This window comes from Dasypus novemcinctus, chromosome 29, assembly GCF_030445035.2.
Source record: "Dasypus novemcinctus isolate mDasNov1 chromosome 29, mDasNov1.1.hap2, whole genome shotgun sequence".
NCBI classification, from domain to species: domain Eukaryota; kingdom Metazoa; phylum Chordata; class Mammalia; order Cingulata; family Dasypodidae; genus Dasypus; species Dasypus novemcinctus.
Genome location: NC_080701.1, coordinates 31,812,695 through 31,817,724, shown reverse-complemented (window position 1 = coordinate 31,817,724; position 5,030 = coordinate 31,812,695).

The following is a 5,030-nucleotide window of genomic DNA, read 5'->3' as shown; positions in this document are numbered from 1 at the left end:
TGAGAAGGCGTGACCAGAAAGATGGGAGGAAAACAAGGTAATTGTGGTGCTATAGGAAAAAAACAATTTACAAAAGGAGAGAGTGATTGGCTCTACCAAATGCTGCTGGTGGATCAGGTAATTGAGAACTGAGAATTTGCCACTGGATTTAGCAAACTGGAAACCATTTGTGGCTCACATAAGAGCAGTTTCTGTGGAGTGATGGGAGTGAGAGCCCGATTGGAGTGCATTCAAGAGAGAATTGGAGGATAGAAATTTGAGACACAAATATGGACCACTCTTTTAAGAGGACTTTCCATAAAAGGAAAAAGAGAAAGGAGGTGGTATCCAGAGGTCAAGAGAGATTTTCTCAATGGAAAAGTAACAGTGTACAATTATGTTGTATTAGTTTTTGATCACTGTGTGGCAAACTACCACAAACTTAGCAGCGTAATGCAATGAACATGCATTATCTCTCAGTTTCCCCAGGTCAGCAGTCCACACACAGTTAAGCCAGGTGACTAGGGTCTCTCACTAAGCTGCAGTCAAGGTGCTGGTGAGCTATCTCAAGTTAGGGCTCTTTTTTCAAGCTTATGTGGTTACTGGCAGAATTCAGTTCCTTGTACTTGTAGGACTGAGGCTCTGTTTCCCCTCTGGCTGCCAGCTGAGGCTGCTTTCAGCTCCTAGGTGCCACTCCCAGTTCTTCGCCACGTGGCTCTCATAGGCCCCCCTCACAACATGGCAGTGGGCTTCTCCAAGGCGGGCAGGAGGACCTCTCAGCTCAGGGAAGCCTGACACCTCTGTTGAAGAGCTTCCTACTGAGCAAGATAATCTCCTTTTTGATAAGCCACATTCCACTGAGTCAAGACCTTCATCCCATCTACAGAATCCCCTAAACGTTGCCATATAGGTGTGGCAGCCCATCACCTTGGCCATTTTCTAATGGCTATAAGCAAGGCACAGGTTCTGCTGGCACTCAAGGAATGGGGATTGGACAAGAAGGTGACTCATTGTGGAGGGGAGGGTCACCCAAGTTTCCACTGTATGTGCTGATGAGAAGAAAATAGTAGAGAGAGAAATTATGATGATATAGGAGAGAGGAGAATGATGTAACAGTGTCCTTAAGTCGGTGAGAAGAGATGGGATTCAGTGCCCAAGTGGAGACGTCAGACTGAGCTTAGAGTCCAGACAGTTTGTGCAAAATAGCAGGAAGGAAGGCAGAGTGAAAATGGAAACTGGTAGTTGTATATATGCAGTGGTGGGATTTGGGGAAGATCTCTCTTTCCACTTCAATTTTCTCAGTGAGATAAGGAGAAAGAACTTCAGCTGAGAGTGAGGACAGAGGAAGAGGTAGTGGAAATTTAATATTTATGTACATTTTTATCATATGGTAAATGTAAATATATATATTTATTATAATGTATTTATTTGTTTATTTTATTTTAAAAACCCTGTCATAGTTGTACCCCTCTGTGATCCAAAACTTCTTAAAAAATGAAGCCTAATATATTGCCAAATTTAATTAGTAGGAAAATGAAATAGTATTGACAGGTTGAAAGATTAGAAATAAAATATATGATAATTTAGAAAAACTGAAATAAAGTAAAAAATAAATTGGGTATTAAAAAATGGAAAATGTCGTTAAACTTTGTTTTTGACATTTTGCCTTTAATCACAGTGATAGGTGTTACCCTGCATGTACAGTGGCAAGGCAATCTCCTCCATTCCTTTCTAAGTGTCTACATCCTTTTTCTTTTTCTTTTAAATTTTGTCTTCTAAAAAGTTTTAGATCACAGTAAAGTCACATATACAATATAGGGGACTCCCATATACCCAACACGAAACCCTTTTCCCACTTCCCCAGCAATGATCTTTTTACATGTGGATGTTATATTTGCTACAGCTGATGAACAGACATGGAAACATAGCTATCAACCATGGTTCTATTATGGCTTACATTATGGTTTACATTTTAGACTATACACTTTTATAAATTTTTGGTGAAATTTAACATAGCTTATATCCATCCTTACATGAACTTGTGGAACACTTCCATTGCCCCCCAATTACCCCCAATTCTACTCATTCTCTTCCTCTCTCCTCCTCCCCTCAGAGCCCACAGTGACGACCAAGCTACGCTGCTTGAAGGACAAGATTCATAGATACTTACAACAATCCTGAGGGCTTGACACTTTAGTCTGTCCTCCCCCATTGGGAGTTACCCATGCTCTTGAGGGAGACCCTCTTCTCTGTTTGAGAATGTCAGTCTGCACCAGGAAGGGGGTACAACACCTTTCTACTCATTGTGCGGGTCTCCACCCACTGATGTAACACAATATGACAAAACAGCACTCACACACTCCCTAGAAGGCTGCCCCATCAAACACCCCAAACAAGTAACCCTTCCTTAGTACATTTTCTAAAGAGTTTTCTCAACATTATAGTTTCAACCACATACCTGACACTCTCCCATGTTCATCATTTTTAGACATCATTTTTATCTCTTCTTTACTCTTGTCTTTGTGGAGAGGGAGAAGAGAATCCATAGACTCAGTGTTGGAGGGCTCTTGTGATGAATGGACAGTCTAGAGCTGTGGTCAGATGTCACCCGGGTGGTCAGATGTCACCCAGGACACTTCAGCTGAGGACAGGATGGCCTCCTCAGGTCTGAACCAAAAGAAAACCAAACCCACACCCAAAGTGCATGTGGAGAAGATGCTGCTGGTTCAGGGGTGGCGCTGTTGTCTAATCACCATGATTGGTGGCACTCATGCATTGAGTGAACGTTTAACAAGTGATTTAGAATGTGGAGCCATAAGGCTAATAGACATTGCATATTCAATATTTTCATTTATGGGTCATAAAGGCAGGACTTGTCCTGACTTATAAACTCCATGTAACACCTGTATCACAATGCATTTTCTCCACAAAATTTCCCAGGTAATTAGTTTTATGGAGTATTGCCATTTGGCACTTTTCCTCCCTTTTTCCAAGCACTCCTGGGGATATCTGAATGACCGGAAAAGAAATGTTACCACATAGCTATATTTAGAAGTTCAACTAACAGAAAGCATGTTGTAGCAGGAATATCAAGCATTATCTTTATAGTCCCTGTAGAGAAACAGAATTTGGAACACCCCAAGCTTGGAAATCCATTCATTTTACACACAGCCACCAATATTTTCTCTTTTCCTTTCCCAAGGTGATACATAAGAGCTTGGGGATGCTTGCTTCTCTTGTCAGCCTGCTCACCATCTCATTTTTTAAGAAAACTTTATTTCAACTTCAAAAAATAAAATAACAGACAAAAGGTAGCTTACTTAGCATATTATGGAAACATTAACAAATCATGTCCAGGCACTTTTATTTATCCTAAAAACAAACTCAAGTTTTTTCTCCCATTGTTCAGAAAGATACATAAATAAGCACAGATTGGTTAAATGACATGACCAAGGTCTTTTTGTTAATGAAGAAAATGAAAAAAAAACAAAACCCAAATACTTGTTCATATTCACATCTCATAAAACTTAATCCCATATTCTTTTTTTGACTTTTAGCATTGCCATAGTACATTCTTTGCATTTGCTACAAAAATATTACAATATTACTGTTAACTATAGTCTAAAAGTTACATTAGTTGCATTTTCCCATGTATCACCATATTTTTAACACCTTGTAATAGAGGAACATTCTTGTATTTGTATTAACCACAATTCTCATCTACCACCAAAATCATTATATTATACAGTCCATAGATTTTCTCTAGTTGTCTTTTGATTAACATTAACCTTCTCAGTTTTTTTGTAGAATTCTTTGCATCCTCTGAGTTTCATCCCTGTCTCTCATTCCATTCTAGACACATTCACATCAAACTAGTAACTCAAATCTTGGAGCTGGGTGGGAAAAGCCTTTCTGGACTCCCATCTCTTTTCTCTAGAGCAATTAGCCAGACTTCCCAAGTGGTCTTCACTGCCCACCCTTAGTAAGTCCATGGGTTGGGCAGTCCATTGGTCTCCTGTCCATGGTGCTCTGTATCTGCATATCATTCACCATTGCTCTCATTTCATGATGGGGGCAGAGGATTACTTTGTTCTCCTGGTGCTGCTAGTCCTCTCTTTATCAAAACCTTCCTGTGGCTCTAAAAAGTCACTTTTGGGTCCCCTTATTGGCTAGGGAGGCTCATGGTTAGGGAGGCCCTGCCTCACCTACAATGAAGAAGAACACTCATCTGGACTGGTTTAAGAATATCCTGCATCACACTTTCAGCCACATGACTCACAAGTAACATAGGTCTGATAGCAGTTCCACCTAAGGATCTGTTCCCCCTATCCCAAAAGCCAGCTGCAAAGGTATCAGGGTAGAGTTTTTCCCAAGGGAAATGAGCCCTTTTAGTCAGCTGAGAGTCACTTGCATGACCTTCATTATCCTGGAGTTCTAGAACCTTAATAATTTGATAAGGCTTCAATTCCCTGGTTGTCAGGGGAGAAGGTATATTGATTTACATAAGGAATTCCAGCATCCAGGAAGAGGGAAGAGTTTGGTATACCACCTAATTATTTCTATATGAGAATTGGATTTAGAGAGCATTATAGGGTGTATTATAAAGCACAGGGAAGGCCACAATCCCCTAGAATAAAACGAAGATAAGGAAAAGGGATGTCAAGGATCGTGGCCCAGACCCTTTAAAGGAAGGGGGCAGCTTTGACACAGTATGTAGTTAATGGCAGAAACTTCCTGGACCCAAAAGCCACATACAATGATTTATTTAACATATATTTATCAAATACCTATTGTTTGCCAGGCACAGTGCCAGGCATTTGGTCTACATTAATGGATAAATCCTTTATGGTCTCTTCCCTTGGGACGTTCATAGGATGGTTGTGTTCAGAGAACAAATGCTAAGCACATGAGTAAGCTAAGACACCAAAGACTGGAACCCCATCACCCTACTGGGGTCCAGATCTTCTACTTACCAGTGGACACCCACCTTCTGGCTGGACTGTATTAGTCTATGATAGGCTATTGCAGCTGGATGCAACAACAGTAGTGGG